The sequence below is a fragment of the Anabrus simplex genome, chromosome 4 (assembly GCF_040414725.1).
Source record: "Anabrus simplex isolate iqAnaSimp1 chromosome 4, ASM4041472v1, whole genome shotgun sequence".
Classification (NCBI taxonomy): domain Eukaryota; kingdom Metazoa; phylum Arthropoda; class Insecta; order Orthoptera; family Tettigoniidae; genus Anabrus; species Anabrus simplex.
In genome coordinates, this window is record NC_090268.1 from 375,154,409 (window position 1) to 375,173,788 (window position 19,380).

Here is a 19,380-nt window from a genome sequence, read left to right on the forward strand (position 1 = left end):
CATGGCTGCTACCTTCCTAATCCCAGACCTTTCCCATCCTGCGTCGCTGGAAACCTTCGATGTATTAGAGTGACTAGCTTTTTTTTTTAAGAAAGGAGTTCATAGTATGAAGACCAGATGGCAGCAGCGAGCACTGAATGCTGTTGCTACTGTCTTACCAGTACATACTACACAGATACAGTAGGAGCAGTGACTCTAATGTGCCGTGAATCAGATCACTGTATCGATTCAGTAACGTGAACGGAATCAAATGAATCGATTCAGTAAAATGATCATAATCTATAAGTTTCATTTCCGTATTGATTATATTCATAAATATGAATTTTTGAACCTTCCACCTAATTGATACATATATTTATATATTATTGTTCTACAGGACCGGTTTCGACCTTGTGAAGGTCATCTTCAGTTGACAATCATAACATACAATTAAAACATCACAATAAGAATGCCACATGGTATGGGTAAAAACATTGTCATTACAAATGTTCTAGTTTAAATAATCTTCTACATTAACTGATATAATAATTAAAACTTAACATTACCATATGTATATGAATGATGTAGTCTATGTTAAAACACATTTTTCTTAAATTATAAAGGTATCACATAGTATGGGTAAAAACTTTTATCAATTTGCAAATGTTTTTGGCTTATCTTCGTCTACGTTAATCGGCAATACTATTATGTGCGCAGGTGATATATGTTGAATGTACAATATTCTTAAATTGTGAAGAGTCCACTGTTCCACATTAAAACTTATGATTAGATGAATAAAACATTTTGAAGTACAGATTACATCTTGCGGCGTGTTGTATATGCGGCTATGTTATGACGTATGATCAGCAGTGTTCGTCTACTGGTGGTATAATAATATGAGTTTCTTGAAGTAATACGAACACTTATGTTGAAATCAGGTAGTTGTCCGGTGTTTAGTGTGGGACTTCGTCGATATATACACAAAGCTTATAGTTTAAGACTGGTTGACCATAAAATTTGATAGAATACGTATATAAATGTAGATAAGTTGTTGTTTTAGTGATGTGCTTCCCTTAGTCTTTATGTTATTTGATTATATCAAATGTCAACATGTATTACTTGATTTCAACATATCTTGTGTTTTTTGGTTAGTGTAAAAGCTTCTTTCTTCACTGTGTTGTAGGACGTATTTTGTATCTGTAAATAGAAATAAAGTGTAAGAAATGTTGCGTCTGCCAAGTTGGAATGTTTGTTTGAAGTTGGAATTGGTATTTTAACACAGACTACATCATTCATGTACATATGGTAATGTTAAGTTTTAATTATTAATCAGTTAATGTACACGATTATTTAAACTAGAACATTTGTAATGACAATGTTTTTACCCATATCATGTGACATTCTTATTGTGATGTTTTAATTGTATGTTATGATTGTCAGCTGAAGATGACCTTCACAAGGTCGAAACTGGTACTGTAGAACAATATATAAATATATGTCCTGATTAGGTGGAAGCTTCAAAACTTCATATTTGTTTCAGTGAAATGAATCGAATATCCTATCACTAGAGAGCACTGCTATGTCTCAGATATCAAGATTGGCGCACTTGTTTCGTTTGTTTACATAGATGTTGAATGTTATCATTGACCATATACCCTAGTGGTTGTTGTGCTCTGCATGTTATTAATCTTCTTCTTGCTGTGTTCTTAAATATATTTTCACCATGGACAACGAAGTTATGGCAGGAAAGAAACGTAAATGCAACGAAGAACATTATGCCAGGAATAAAGAAAAGCGATCAAGGGTAAAGGTACTGCATATACAAGCTATGAAGGAAAGGCAGTTCCTCGGAAAAGTATTGGACCTCCCTGCAGGTATGATGGAAATTATCGTTTTTGCCTAAATATTATGTGTTCAACCATTTCACTTCCATAAAAGGAATTCGAACGATTATTGGTACTGAAGTTATGATTACTTAGTGGATGCCTGGCAAAGAATTTACCTATGTAACTTGTTTGTTTTAGGTGTCTGATGATACAATCTGCTTCAATATATTGCGAGAAGAGAGGCTGCAGATATTTAGTGCTTTTTACGATTATGAGACAAAAAATGAACAGGATATCCACTTACAGAGACTGATTGTATGGCATCCCATTAAATGGTGAAAACCTAGGGCTGTTAAGACGGAGAACGATCAAAAGTGGAGCTGAATCAGCATATACATAGTATGTTCTTAGAAATCGAGAGCGTCTGCAGGTATGTAGGAATGCATTCATTAATTTAAACGAAGTAACGCAAAAGCGTGTATTCAGGATTGCTAAGCTGTTGGCGAAAGCTCAGTGGACAAGAGAGGATTCAATAAGAAGACGCGTGCTATATCACATGAAATCTGCACTGAAATTTGGGACCACATTCTCAAGTTTCCAGTCAAAACTTCTCATTGCGGGGGGGGGGGGGGTAACGAAGTAAATTATTTGGATGCAAGGCTCAACCTTAAAAAATTCGTGATTTATTTTGTGAGGACCATCCTAATCTTGAAGTGAAATATACATTTTATGTTGATTATTTCATAAAGAACTTTGGATACAGATTCGGCAGACCCCAAATAGATGTATGCAGTATCTCCGAAGAACTTCAAGTCAAAATGAAGTCTCCGGACATATCACAAAATGTTAAATTAGCAACAGCATGTGAGCTAAATTTCACAAGCGCAGAAGTCACAAATTTTATTCTTCTATGAAATCATGCTCAGAATCCTGCCAGCCTGATGATACAATCTGTGTTGCCTTTGACTACATGCAAAGTTTACCTCTACCTCATATACTTGTTCAGAAAATATTCTACCTAAGGCAGCTATACATATATTTACAATACACAACCTCAGAGACAATAGTTCCGAAGTATACATGTGTCATAAGGGGCAGGCCAAGAAAGGCGCCAATGAAGTGTGCACATTCATACTGGACTATCTCACCAACGAGATTAAACCAGGCATGAAGAAACTTCACTTGCACTTGGATGCGTGTCCAGGCCAAAATAGGAATCATTGGTCGAAAATAAACAATTCGAGGAAATTATTCACCACTTCCCTATTAGAGGTCATTCCTTCCTGCCTTGCAATAGGGATTTTGGAGTTTTCAAGAAACAAATTAAGTGCTGCAACAGAATCTACACTCCAAAAGAATATTGTACAATCATTACTAATGCAAAAAAGGATGTTACAATAAAAATGGTGGAAGGAACTGACATCACTGATGTGAATGCGTGGTGGCCTAAGCATTATAGGAAAATAAGCTCTAAGTGATGAATCAACAGGGAAGGACATCATAGTCCATCACATATTCCATTTGTCTCAGCCTGGACCAAGAAACGGTCCTCTTATCAATCAGTTGATGAAGGCTTATAAGAAAGGACAAGTACCAATCAAATCAACGAAAAAGGATGATCTCAAGAAGGTTCGTTATGTCACGACTTCTGAGGCGAGTAAAACATTATCTGATGAATAATTAGAATGGCGACTTCTGAGGCGAGTAAAACATTCTTTGATGAATAATTAGAATGGCCATAAAAAAGAGTGAAAAAGGTTTACCTGTCTTTTCTGATGATGATGCTTGTTGTTTAAAGGGGCCTAACATCTAGGTAATGGTACGAGATGTAACGACAATTTAAAAGTTCAAAATCATCCACTGACCAGAATAAAAAATGTGATGAACATGAATTTAAAACAATCAATAGATCCGACCCAGAAACTATCATAAACCATAGTATTAATGACCAAGGAACTGTTTCTAAAGCACAATCCGGAATGAGGATGCTTGTTGTCTAAAGGGGTCCAAAATCCAGGTCAACAGCCCCTCATAATGGTACTTATCGGTAGGAAAGTAGAACCATGGTATTTGTCACGTTGCGGTACTAATCAAAAGTAGCGTAGACTTGCGGTATTCCACACATTGTGGTACTAGTCACAGGTAATGATATTCGCAAATGTAATACAGACCTATGCTGTTTCGCACATTGCGGCGACATTTACAGGCAATGCAACCCTATGGTGTTCATCACAGAAGTGTACTAACCACAGGGACTCGTACTATCCTGTGGTGTTCCTCATTTAGTGGTTACTAATTATAGGCAAGCCAGAACCATGGTGTCGCTCATATAGTGTTACTAATCGCAGGTACTGAAAAAGCTGGAAGCGAACTCTGTTGCTACTAATCACAAACCTATTTGGTACCTAAACATAGTAGTACTACGCGCAAGTAAAAGCGACCCATGGTGTTCCCCATGTAGTGGTACTAATTACAAGCAGTCTCATTGTTCTAATTTCGACCATCCCTTGGTTGCCCCCTTTAAGTTCATCTTACGACAGGCAGGGGATACCGTGGGTGTATTCTTTACCTGTGTCCCCCACCCACAGGGCGTAGACAGAGAGAAAAAAAGAAGGGAGCTGTCACTTCGAAAAATTAAGTAACGGACAAAGAAAGGCAAGGACCACAAAGGGCGTGAAAATAAAAGACTCCCTAGCCCTTGGAAACCTAATAGCATTGGGGTCGGAAAAGAAAAAGAGTTGACCAAGGGAGGTCGGATGAAAGTGAGGAGCCTGGCACAAGTAGAAGTAATGCCAGGACTCAGCTAAGGGCCCCGTGTTCGCCAAACCACGATCCCAAATTGAGAGCCCCTGGGGCCCCTTTTACTCGCCTCTTAGGACAGGCAGGGGATACTCTGGGTGTATTTTTCATCTGCGTCCCCCACCCACAGGGGGTTGTGTGTTTGGTCCGCGATAAATATTTTATTTCCCTCAAGTCCGCCAGCAAGCCGGTTAGGACCCCCCCCCCCTATCCGCCACCTGGGACGCGCCAGGTGGGAGTATCACCTCTCTCCCTGCTACGCCAGCGTAGTAGGTTCGTGGCCTGTCTTTTCTAACAGTATTACTTGTTTTACTAATATGCTTTAGTTCTTCAACATCTGTGACTAGAGAGCAACTGTTTTATTAATATTGGATTTATATAAACATACCGCATAACAAAATAATAAACAATTCCGTGTGTTGTTTGAAGAAAATAACAGTTATTCCATTTAAGTTACCTTTTATTTTCATGCCTGCATGTACATATAGGCCCTATTCATTTAGAAATAAAGGAAATAAACCAAGAATGTAAATGTTATTGCTCCGTCTCTTCATTCCATGTTGAAAGGAACTAAGTCCAGTTGCGTATTTTGTCAGTAAAAGTGTTAGTAACAAACAGAACAATACAATTTTTACTTTTGCTATAACGGTGTGTGTGTGTGTACTTTTCACATACAAACAATTATGTCTCATATTACAATACAAAAGCTGAAAAATAGTTTTTTGTGTTCATCTCAAAACTTTAAAATTAGACTTAGTGCCTTTCAACAACAAGCAATTCAATTATATTTTTGCCATAATTTTCTAGTCAACAACATTTCAAACAATTTTCCATTTACTTTACAAAATAATTGTATCTTAAATTTTTTATCGTTAAGCTTCAACCTCTTGGACTACAAACTCAAGTACATTACAGGGCAAAAATGGTGAACAACTGATGGATCTAGAAGAACAGTAATGATGATGGACACAGAAGATCTGTACAGATATGGCCCAAGCATTCTTCGTTACATAACAGCAGAATAATATGAGAACGCTAGTCTCCGAGAAGAATTTGAGAGGCCACTTCAACAGATTCATGGTAGAAAATCTGTATGGATTGATGACATTCCAATAGAGTTAAGGAAAGGAGGAGGAGTCGTCTTACAAACAGATCAATACCAACTTGAAAATCAGGTAGGCCCTATACACTATAGGAAGATAACCAGATGAACACTGTATAGAAGTCATAATCCCTATACTGAAGAAAACCAGAGCAGCAGAGTGCAAGAACTATCTAGGCCTACGATAAGCCTATTCATACATGCACCTAAGCTATTACTCGAGATCTTGAAATTTTGACCCAACAGATCATTAGATCATTATTCCCCAATCAAAACAAACCCCATGGTGCTAGAGCCCTGAAGGGCCTTAACCAACTAAATGAGCCCTGCTTAGGCCAAAGACCTGCAGATTATGAGGTAACGTGTTGTCAGCATGATGAATCCTCTCGGCTGTTATTCTTGACTTTCTAGACTGGGGGCTGTCGTGTCACTGTCATATAGCTCCTCAAATGTAACCATTCGTGTAGGCTGAGCGAATCTCAAACTAGCCCCCAGATCCAGGTAAAAATCCTTGATCTGGCAAGGAATCAAGCCCACGGCCTCTGGGTGAGAGGCAGGCATACCACCCAGGACGAGAAGGACAATTCCCAGTTCGGATTCCAGAAACAGAAGTTCACAAGAGATGCAATCAGTTGCTTTCCGACCATAGCAGAATGGCTGGTAGCACTTTACTAGCGGGCGGGGGTGGGTGTGCACATTTAGGAAGCAATCACTGCAAAAATGACATGAAACGATACCTTAAGTAATAGGGAGGAGAGGTCCTTCCTTTATATTTGCCAGGAGCCCACCAGCCCACCCCTAGAAATATTCTTACTAATATAGGAAAATTAAAATTCAGACTATCTCAATTAGTGAAATAGGACAATTTTCTGTGTTCCTATTGGCTGGAAGGTAGTTTGTTATTATCTATGATAGAGCTCGCGTCGTGTGGCCCATGGCTGGCATGAAGTTTGAAAGTGACATGACGTGTGTGCTCGATGCAGCTGCAAAATATATTAATATATTTAGTACACAACAAGTGCAATTCACAGACTTTTAATTAGTTACCAGTTAATTAAGTGAAGCATGCATTTGTGGCAGAGAAATTAATAGTGAAAAGAAAGAAATTAATTTTTGTTTTCAAAAAATGTACCGGAAAGTTTACGCAGGGTACATTTCTCCTGTTAATGTTATACGTTTTATAGCCTGTTTGTTACTGGTGGAAAACAGGCCCCAGTCAAAATTCTATTAGCAGCAAGCACATTGTATCCTCTGCTATCCATATGTCAACGGTCATACCTGAAATTTTGTCCACTGCCGAACACAGAATGCACTGATCTCACGTTCCTATCACTAAACAATGGTCTAAAGGCCTCTGCGCTGTTTTGCAGCTCTCACCTGGGAGTTTATGCCCAATGGTCTAGTCACTAGCTGCACCGAAGTTGGCAGCGTTGGGTAGCATGTTATGATGTCGAGCGAGTCGCGCCAAGCACTCCCACTAGTAAAGTTTGACTGAATGGCTTAATCAACCTAAACCATACCCAATACATCTGTTTTATCATTACAAGAAAGGATTTGACCGAGTAGCCTCAGACAACTTGTTTCCATTATTGGAGAAGAACCCTAAACGATTTTGGACCCCTCATATCTTAACGATAAAGAACTCCTAGAATTCCAAATAACATGAACAAAAATAATATACCAATTCTATGCGAAATGAGGTCACATCAATTCAATACATACTTTCACTCAACCTTCTCCCAAACTCTGGCTGGTTCTGAAATCTTTCCATTTGAACAAGAATTAGCAAGTATCACATCGCCTGATGAAGTTCTTAACATTCTTGTTGGTCTTTAGACTTCTACAGCCACTGGTCCTGTTGAGTTATATCCAATGTTTGTCAAAAATAATGCCTCTTCCTTATGCTTCCTTCTGTCATTTATTCTCAAAATGAGCCAGGAAGTCAGACTCGCTTTTGATGATTGAGAAGGTAGTTTTTTTATTCACAAATCCGGTGACAAGCACAACCCCTCCTCATACAGGCTTTCGATCATATTTATTCTCTCAGTAGTCGCTGAAAGAATCTTGCATTCTTGCCTGATGTATTTCACAGCCCCTTTCTTGTCAGACGAACAACACGGTTTTATGGAGCGTAAATCATGCCTTATAAACCTACCTATCTTCAACTAATATGCAACCTCTGCCATCGCTAATCACAATTGGATATCATTTATATTAACCTGGCTAAAGCATTTGAATCCATAAAACCGGAATCAGCTCACAAACAAACTGTCCTCCAGGTATAATAGGTCTATTCATAGCAATCTTTTAACTCTCATAAAAAAACTACCTTCTCAATCATCAAAAGCGAGTCTGACTTCCTGGCTCATTTCCTCATGGCTGGTCTGACATCCCAGGAGGAATTCTATCATATCTGATGTTTTCTTGCTTTGTAGATGACATCACAAAAGAAATAAAGAGCACCCCATGTTCCATATTACTAGAGCCCAGATTTCCATGCAAATAAGCTGGTTATATTTCACAAACTTTGCAAATATTAGTTTTATGACTTAATAATTCAAAATAGCCATTCCTTAAGATTCTGGATCCAATAGCGAATATTTGGACGTTTATATTGCATAACTAGCTGATGTACCCGTGCTTCGCTACGAAATTCTACATTGTATACAGAATTCTATGTTAAGTAGTGTACCCCTTGTGAACAACATTGTATTATATTGCGTAACAACGTTACCCTAGAAACGCGATGGGAAAGTCACCAAACATCTTTTCTCATATGAAGACTGGGTTAGGGAATTTTCATTGTGATGGTAGGTCTGCTTGCCTACTCTGTCACAATCAGGTTGGGGAGTTTTCATTATAATGGCAGACACTCACTCTCCACCTGCTTTTTTACATTCTCAGAAAGACTGCCTTAGTGGTTTTCCCAAGTGAAACGAACATAGGTCATTACAATGACATCAGTAGGAAAGGCGCGATTAAAAGCAATATGAAATACTCGATCAAATGAAAAACAACATATTTTCTGACTTTTAACGAACAGTACTACGCTGCCGATCTAACAGTCCAAAGTTCCAGAGCTAGAATGGCCAAGCCGCACGGCCTTGATCCGTAAACAGACTTCGTCTTTTTTTTGTTCGGGGGGGGTCGAATAGCGGGGTGTCCCAGGAGGACAAATCTATGCCCTTTTACTAATCTCTTTCCTAGGAGTACCCGATGAGTCGGAAAATCTCATTTCACTACACTGGTGGCGGAAAAATCTGACTTGGAGGCAAATTTTTCCTCCAAGCCAGAGGAGAAAACCCCTCTTCACTGCTAATTTCGAACAAAATGAATGTAGAATTTAATAAAAATGAAGAGGAAGACACTTTTCTTAAGTAATATCTCTTTTCAGGGTTGAATTTTGAATTATTAATGAATTGTAGTGCTGTAATTTGGAATAGGCTTAAATTGTAATTCTAGACCAGGTCATACTACTATTACTAAGTGAGCCTCTGCCAAATCTTCACACTGCTCATTCAAAACAGCATGTCAGAGTAGGGAGTGAATAGCTGGAATACTGATGAACCAGTGTGTTACGTACCAGCAGTATCAGACAATGTATGAACCAGAGGAATGGCATGCTAAAGAAAACAGTTTTTCAACTCCCCAGCTTTCCCACCAATATTGAGTCAGGCTGTTATACTCGGTACGCAACAGTAATCCCTTCTATCAGAGTTGAGGGCACGATAAGAGGCAAAGAACATCACAACAAACAATGGTCAATGTAATGTTATTGTTGATCAATGTTATGCGCTTTCCATATTGTAGGCCTTCGCATTTAGTTTTCTTCCGCCTCTGAAATACTACTCTTATCACAGTCGGTATGCTAAAACTGAATAAAACATAAATGATCGGAAAATGTATTCTCTATAACTTTTGTTATGTAGTACTTTTCTATAGGAGCAATAACAAAGGTATTTAAAAATTAAATTTTAGGCGCCTACACCTAAACTACCATTGCACCCAGGTTCAGTAAAATTGTTTATAGCTTAGACTACAGTTCTTTCTTCCCAGACTCTATATACCGATTTTCATTAAATTCTGTTCACCCATTTTCTCGTGGCTCGGCGTTGATGTGGACTTAGCAACAAAAATCAAAATTCATGAATATCAGTGTTATCATAACCGGTACGGTAAAATTGTATAAGACATAAATGATCGGAAATTTAATTCTATGTAACTTTAGTTATGTAGTATTTATCGACAGGACCACTTAAAATATAAATATTTGAGAATTGAATTTTAGGCCTTCCCCTAAACTACCATTTCACTCAGCGTGAATAAAATGATTTATAGCCTAGATTGTAGTGGCTCATCCCCCGACTTTACATACCGATTTTCATTAAATTCTCTTCAGCCGTTTTCAAGTGATGCGTGTACATACATACATACAGACAGACAGAAATTATGGAAAAGAAAAAAGTGCGTTTCCTTGTTACTGTGGACATGAATGATACAGAAATACCATTTTTTTCAAATTCTGAGCAATGTACAGACAAAACTCTTATTTTATATATATATATATATAGATAGATAGATATGACTTTTCTTCTGACTTTGGCGCATATATAATGTTAACTTCCATGATAGTTCCTTTTATGAATGTTGGTTTGAAAGTGTTACCATGTTATACAATATGTCTGTTATTGTGAGATGGAGGGAATGTATTCCTGGCATCCTATCTGACAACCAAAGTTAGTTTTTATTGTTTTTATTAATAAAACTACCCCCATGAGGAGGCTGCCACAAGGACAACGTATATCAACTACACAGTATTTTGTCTTCCAAGTTTGGTAGTATGCCAGACAGAAATACCCATCACAAGGCTCAGGAATAAGTTTGGAATGAATTTGGAATGTGGCGGAGTATGGTTACTGAACCTCGTATTGCAGTGAATACTGTAGAGATCCCATAAACCAATTAACCAAGCACTTTCTTATCTGTTGCTTGCGTAAACATTGCCGTAAGCCAGAAGGCCCCACGTCGATCTCTGTAATTCTTAGGAATAAGGAGTCCCAGTTATAAATTGCTACAAACATAACCATAAACTGTGCATTGCTAAAAGACGGCTCATTTTTTCTTCTATGTTAGACGAACAAAACTTGTATCACACTTCTGCGATGCCGCCTTACTGAGATAGCAGCTTACAAACCTTGGTTTTACACTGTACCTTCCGTTGTTATCCAGGAATTTCCTACCCAGAACTCTCACTCGTCTTTGTTATCGCAGCTTCAATCTTTAGCAGTTATTGAAGACATCATCATCTGCAATCATTGCACAGAGAAGTAGCTGCGGTAGCTACCGATAAGCTGAACAAAATGATCCGTTCAAATCCTGATTTTGAATTCGTCAAGCTTATAAAAGATGTATTGTGGTGAAAATGCAAAGAAGTACAATTTGACCTCAGTTTGTCCCAAATGTCTTCATTTAAATATGCACCTGTCACTTCTTGTGAAGCAGAAAGGTCATTTTCTGTGCTTAAGAATGTGCTGACAGATAAATAGATGGAGCTTACATCAAGAAAATTTGGAGAAAGTTGTTGTACGATGTTTCAAAAGGGATTGAAGTTTGATAGCACATATTTTCCAGGTTATTGTGCATGTTTTTCCATATGATAGTGCATGAAGGCATGCATATTTTGAGATTTGATAGTGCATGGAAATCCGGGCTCTAGGCTACATATTACTATATGCAGATGATCTAAAACTGTTCATAATGTACTCTAAATGTGATAGCATTTAAAATTCTTTGGACTTGTGTTACAACTGGGTAACTACTTAGACAAACTGAAAATGAATGCTGAAAAATGTGTTAAAATGTTGATTTGCCTAAATGAACATCAGCTTACCAAAATGTATGAAATAAAACACACTTCACTGAAGGCTGTTACTCAAGTCAAAGATCTTAGAATAATTCACGATAGCAAACTAAATTTCTATTTTCATATAGATTCAGTTAAATCCCTTACCAAGAGATCTCTAGGACTTTTGTTCAGATTTAAATGCTCTTAATTATACTCATAATTTAATTTAATGCAGCCAATTGCCATGGGATAGTTATATACATAAATAGATGGAATAAATGTTCACTTAGAATACCATGTCATTCTCTGTGTTAGTCACTACAAAATTTGATCAAGGACACCACTCTTTTTGCACAGCCGACACATACAATCCTCCTGCAGATCACGATGTTTCGTATTGTCACATATTCTGCGATGGAAGCCATGTACTGCAAATCGTGTCATGACATGTCGTAGCTCATAATTTGATTGTTTCCAATCATGAGTCATCATGGCATCTGTGGTATAAAACGTGCTCCATATTTCCTTTTTCTTTGAATGAAGTTCTTGTAGAACACTGTTGTAGGCAGATGTAGAATGTAGTAGCATACACTCTCGCAGGTCCTCTATGAAGAACTTTTCTCTTACTAGTTCGTATACCAATCATGGAGTAAATTTCGACAGGCTTAGAACTTTCTTTAGATAAACGGCTTTCGTCTTCTCTAAATCTCTTAAATTTACTCTTGGTACGATGGTCCCATATTAGATGTAGTCCGTAACTCACTATTGGTGAGATCTTCACTTTAAAGAGCTTCATCGCTGTATCCACTGAGAGACTCCACAGATGTTTGATTTGATTCACAGCTATTACCGCAGCAGCGACCTTGTCTTTTATATGAAGCGTGAACGTGGTACCCGTGGCCTGTAGAGTCATTCCCAGGTACTTGAAAAAATCCAAAGAAAAGCAGCTCGATTTGTTCTGGTCGATTTCCGACAAAAGAGTAGCGTTACAAAAATGTTGCAAAGTTTGGGCTGAGAAGACTTGGGAAAATGGAGACGAGCTGCTTGATTAAGTGGTATGTTACATGTTATAAATCTCATTTTTGGCCTGTATTGAAAATTTACAGTTCAAAAATAATAAAGGAGTTCTTTAATCCACCTATTCAATACTTTAATTTCCACTTACAGTGGTTACATAAACAGACTATCAGTTAAATGGGACATGTTTCGCCCTCAATTTAGGGCAACTTCAGCCTAAAAATAATCTTCAAGAGTAAACCTTATAATAATATGGAAGCTAAAAGTTTAGCCAGTTACTAAAATTCAGTACATAAAAATGTAAAAAATTATACATTATACAAACATGTTAACGGAAACACTGTCAATGATTAAACCATAAACTATTTTGTCAGAGACTAAAACTTTTCTAATTAAAATGGTCCATTTAAAATTGTTAGTGGAATACCAACCATTTTAATTAGAAATTTTTAACGGAATAAGTTTTAGTCTCTGACTGTGGTCAATAATTTCTCACTCTTATAATAAATTATGTTTTTCGATGCAATTTTCCCTCCTCGTCTGAATGTCAAGACTACTGTTTTACTTGCATTCATCTGTAAATCGTTTCTACCTGCCCATTCCACTAATCTTTCAAAAGATAATTGTAGATCTTCACTGGACGAAAATGCTATTGCCATATCATCCGCACAGACATAAATTTTTACATTCTCCGCACTTATTCTCCTGATTGCATCCATGGTCGCTATGTTGAACAGGACTGGTCTCAACGGACCCCCCTGAATCAGTCCTGTTGTTTGTTCTACCGGAAAGGACGTTGTCAAGATGTCGTCAATTTGTATGTAGTTCTCTGCAAGTATATTTCATATCAGAACAAACAGGGCATTATCACTTCCAATAAGCAGCTCGAGTATTTCTATCAGTAATGTTCTGTTGACCGAGTCAAAGGCCTTTGAGAAGTCGATGAAAGCAACATGTAGTTTCTGCTTCTGTCTCCCTGTTGTTAAGTGCATGTCATTTTGTAAGCACTGAACAGCGTGTAGTGTAGATCCACCCCTTCAAAACCCAAATTGCTCTTCTGGTATCACACGGTCCACAAGTTCTGTTAGTCTTTTCAAGGAGCTTAGCCAGTATTTTAAACGGAATGCACTGTAATGCAATACCCCTGTAAACGTGTGGGTCCTAAACGATTTCCTTTCCCCTTGTATAGTACCTTTAGTGTGGCGTTATCTCCATCTGTCCAGAATGGATCCTCTTATGAGGCAATGATTCATGACGGATGTCCAAGCTGCTTTGAGCTCTGTAATGCTCTGTTTCTAGTGTTCATTGAATAGGTTATCTGGACCACAAGCCTTGTGGTCTTTACTTTTCCGAACTGCCTCCTCTAACTCGTCTTCTGTGAACAGTCGGGTAATGGTAATGATGTTATTGTCGTTCTTGGATGGTCTGGAGTCCTTGGCCTGTAGTACCTTATTGAAATGTGATGTCCACATTTCCACTGTCATGTGCCTTGGGAATTTTGGTTGCAAAACCCTGTAGGGATTTGTTCCGCTCTTTCTATCAATTTAATTTCGGTTGTACACTGGAATGCTTCCTTGGCTTCTTTAATCACCTTCTTGTAAAGCCTCCTTAGTGTTGAGTATGCTTGAATGTTTGTTTTTGTTTGAAATCTGGTCATTTTATGTAGAACATCTACTGCATTCCTCCTTGCCTGGTAGCAAGCAGTATTGAACCATGGTTTACTTCTATGTTTGTTTGATCGTCCTGTTACCTTTGAGTTTTCCAGCATATTTTCTATGATATGTATGGCTTCATTCAGAATTCCCAAACGTATCCTCTCTAAGAGATCCGGTGTTCTTGCTAATTCCTCAGCTAGGAGGGCGCTATCAATCATCCTTGAATTTGCCTCTTGTCGTGGGTGCAAAACCCTGTCGCATCCTCTATGATGAAGGTCGTCTCTACTGGTAAGTGCTTCCTGACAATTACGTCTTCAAGAACCATGTGTTTCTTAAGGTTACGTCCCTTCATGTTTGAGAAGACGAGGTCAATTTTGCTCCTCCCGTATTGCAAGAAGTATGTTTTCTTCTCTGGATCATTAAGAAAGTTCAAACTCTCTGTTTCTAGGAAATCTAGAACGAGTTTTGTCTTCGTAGTCTGATAATCTATTCTACAGTTCAGATCACCAGTCATTTTGAAGGGCTCATTCTTATTTATGTTACTGAAGGCTGTGCTACATTCCTCTATTATGATACTTTCGTGGGTGTCTGGTGGAAAGTATACACCCATTATGGTGCACATTGCAGTTTTTACAACTAAAACGTTTTCATTTTTTTTTAAAGAATCAATTCAAAAGGTGATAGACCTGGACTTACTAAACATGAAATACCTGTATTTATGTTCTTCCTATCATTGATTTCTGATCCTCCAACTGGTCATCAGCTGTTCCCACAAATGTCAATAAAATTAACTGCGTATTCTCATTCATTGCATACACTGTGAAAGTCCGTAACCCTGACATACGACAGTAGAGTACAAACCAAATTGTCATATTTTAATATCTTAGGACCTGCGTAATCGTCTACAGTACACAAATCTCTGCTTCTTCATAAAATTGTTAACGATACTCTTAAATTTGTTAATTCCTTTCCCAATACATGTTCCTCCACATAGAATCCGAAATAGACCACTATTCCACATTGCTTGTGCCCGCCTATCACTCCAGCAATGCTCCATGTTTAATCGCCTTCCCAAAACAACAAATGCCCTGCACAAAACTGACGTCTTCATTCTCTACCAACTGAAATGTAGGCCTCTACTAAAGGAGTAGGCTAAGCTCTCAATTATCTGTTGACAACCTGGCCTGAACATTACTAGTGACACAAACATGATTATATATGTTTTTACCCCCTTGTTATTTACTTATTTTGTTATTTAATTTCAAAAGCATTTTTTAATAACAAGTCCCTTCTTTGTTAAATTTTAGTATTAGTTTTCTCACCATTAATATTTTAGGTATATCATTATACAGTCAATGCAAAATGGAATACTTCGTAAGCCTACCTGTATCTGATTACTAAAAAGATTTTTTTTTTTATTTTTATTAAGATCTAGGCTATACAAGAGGCAAATAGCAGCAGTCAGAAGTGGAGGTAGCTACTTGGACTCTGCAAGAGCATTTGGCAAAGATGCTTAGTGTCACCAGGATTCTTCAATGTTTTTGCTGATATGCAATCCTAAACAGGGCCTTGGAAGAACACAGTATTGGTCTGAAAGTATCATAGCAGGTTGAGCTGTGCACACACTGAAATTCACAGACACTCACGCATTTCTAGCAGGTAGCTCTAGTACTGCCAACAAAATAGGAGAAGTGTCTGAAAAATATGGAATGAAAATCAATATAGAAAACAAAAAACAGAAACAATGTCAGTAAGTAAATCAAGGAAAGATTTTGAAACTTTCATTCATGGTAACTTCTTTAAATAACCAAGTAGGATAATACCAGAATACTGATTCTCTCTACAAGATGTCGAGGTGTGACTAGGAATGGCAAGGTGTGTATTCTACAAATAAAAGAAAAGGCTAACCAACCCCACAGAGGCTAGAGCATAAGTAATTTGTTGAAGAATTTGTTGAGGCAGTGGAGTTGTACAGTAGTGAACCGAGGACACTATGTTCCAACTTGACAGATCGTATTCAGGCATTCGAGATTTGGTGGAGGCACCTGCTTACGATCCTCTGGACAGATCGAATCACAAATGTGCAAGTACCTAATAAATTTGGTGAAGGAAGAGTAATTCTTAGAAAACTGCACAAAACTGGATAGCCTACACGCTGTGACAAGGGGGTTTGCACAGGACATAATGGAATGCAGGCTCGTAGGAAAGAAACAGCAAGGACGACCACGTCTCACTTTTATAAATTGACTAAAACAAGAACTGGGAGTTCACACATTTGGGCAACTAAAGGAAAGAGCTTTCTGCTGTGAAAGTTGGAGAGCTATCATCGGAGTAGCAACCCAGCCAGATAGCTGATACACTAAAAATTAATTAATACTGTATTTAAAAGAAATCTTTCATAGAAAAACATGGTAAATTTTAGTTTGGAGTTGCAAATTGCTATTAATCTTAAGCATGAGCCCAGGGTCCTACCTAATCATATCAAATCACCATTGATCTGCATTTAGGGCTGTCACTCAGGTGGCAGATTCCCCATCAATTGCTTAACTTACCTAGTCTTTTCTTAAATTATTTCAAAGTTGGAAATTTTATATGGAATCCAAATACTTGTTAACATTGAGCTGGACAGGCATCATAGGAAAAACTGGTAACAAAGTCATTCAACTATGATGCCCACTTAGAAAATTGCAAAACGTCTTTGATATTCATATAGCCATACTAATATTTAGACTGTTCTTTGGATCATCTAAAATAGTAAAACAGATGAGTGGGATGCTAATCTCCACTGGAATGGTTTTTTGAATATTTAATTAACTACTGTTAATTTTATAATAATATTGCATAAGAGTAAATGCTCAGATATTCTTGGAGCACCAATATAGTTATACATACATAAATACTTCAAAACTGATTTATAAAATAAGACTAAGCATTATCAAATATTTCTCTCTGAACAGAAATGTGTTTCAGTGACAGATTTCTTTAGTTACTCAAGTCAGAAGCAAAAACGTACAATGCTGCAAAGAAATCTTACAATTATAAATTGAAAAGTAAGTAAATACAATTTATCAATCTCTCAGGTTAGATTATCTTCGTCCAGAAATGAAATAACAGATAGTAATAAAAAATAAACAACATCCCGAGAGGCTTAAATTATAAATTAAAAGCATTCTCCAACATTACAGGACTTTCTTATACATGGACCTATGCTTCTATCAATAACTTGCAAAGAAAAAAAGGCATGTGCAGCAATATATAACTCTCAATACGTTGCAAAGAAAAACTGATTCTATTCGATTAGCATCAAATCAGACATCAAAATGCATACACAACCTTACTGAATAGCTTAAAGCCTAACCTTTTTTTTCATTCATGAAAAATTCTACATGAATATCGCTACATAAAAGAAATAGCAACTTTTATACAGAAGAATACAGAGGTAAACACTGGCATACAAATGTCCTTGATAGGCATTTGAAGTACTGAAAGAGTAACTTTTATACATATACAGAAGAGTAGAGGTAAACACTGGCATATAAATGTCCTTGAAAAGCATTTGAAGCACTGAAACATGTAGCCTATCTACTTCATGACATAACCTGTTCACACAACAAATCATTTTAATATACTGTCTATAAATGAGAATGAGACCCCACAAATATTTTATATAAGTTGTAAAGTCACCTCAATTAAGTGGGAACCATAATTAGCTGTATGGATCTTAAATTCGAAAATATATTCGTATCGACCGGGCAAGTAAAATCAGAAAATGTTCTAAAATTAATCAAAACAGCACCAAAACAAATCTGCAGAAAATTTATTCAAGCAAAAGTAGTATTTGTAAATAGAATTATGTATGCAAATCGAAATATCAGTTTAACATCTAACAACTGTTCCACGATATTTCAGTCAGTAATCTCCATGTAAATCGAACATAAGTCCGTGCAAGCGTTTAAAATAACTGCATGTTCCCTTCGACCATAAGTTATGATTTATAACAGATTCAAAAACAGCAGAACCTTTCCTAATATTGGATTTGTATCAGTTTTGGCGCCATGCGAAACAAGATTATTTTGAATGGATTCACCACTAATAAAAAAGTGAAATCCAGTAATTAATATCCGACAAATAAAATCTACAAAGGTGTAACAATCCTTACCACTTCTCTGCATTTTCGAAAAATCCTTAAGGTTCCTTTCAACTTCACATAACGACTTAAATCACTCACTAAACACTTCACATTTGCCACTGCTGTCAAGTTCCTATTCTACCTCAACCAGTAAAGCACTTGTAAACCTCTTTGGAATATCTGCCAAAATTTCGCTAAACCTGTGGCCTGATATAAACCGCTTGTATGATCTCTGTGGAACAATAACTCGGTTTGTTAAGACGGACTACAATATTGTTGTCAGACTTGCATGGATTTTAACATAAATATATTTTTCCCATTAAGTTCTATATGGTTCATTCGGTCTCAGTTTAACTCAAAACGTTCACATAAAATATAGCTGTGTATTATGCCAGTGGTTTAGATTTATATTCTCACGGCTAAGAATACCAGATACGATAAGTTTGTGTATCTATGGCCTATATAATTGGAAAATTGAGTTTCGCATTATATTTTTGTGTATGTATTTATTTATACTCAACAAGATATTGTCAAACATCTAAATAATGCTCAAGACCCAGGACAAACACGGTAACATGGAAACGGCAAAGTGGACAGGCCTCGTAGCAGTCGTTACCACGCAAAGCCGGAATCAGTCTCTGAAAATTTCAGAAAAAGTCATACAAACATACATACATACATACATACATACATACATACATACATACATACATACATACATACATACATACATACATACATACATACATACATACATACATACATGATGTGGTGGTCGTATGTTAAGGAATCATTGAAAGTCATAAGTTAAACAGATTTAAACAAATAGCACAGAAGTAATGTGAATCGCCGGTATATGGCTAGTTTTAGATGTTCATCGTATACGAAAGGCAATACAACTCGCAAATTTATGGTGGATCTTACGGTTGGAAATAGGAAAATCAAGCTTAGAACCCCGTGGTGTACGGAAAATTGAGTGAAGGATAATTCTGATACAGGCAGATGTCGATAAGAAGTAATTAATTCAA

General features: G+C 37.2%; 1 protein-coding gene across 1 annotated transcript in view; it reads right to left on the reverse strand.

The window, feature by feature from the left end:
• The window catches only part of pnut (septin 7-like protein pnut), a 641,502-nt gene extending 623,001 nt beyond the window's left edge, over nt 1-18,501 (reverse strand). The window contains exon 1 of the mRNA XM_067145831.2: nt 18,383-18,501. The gene's annotated coding sequence lies outside the window, so the exon portion shown is untranslated. The remainder of the gene's footprint in view (nt 1-18,382) is intronic.
• Between the last annotated feature and the right edge of the window lie 879 nt (nt 18,502-19,380).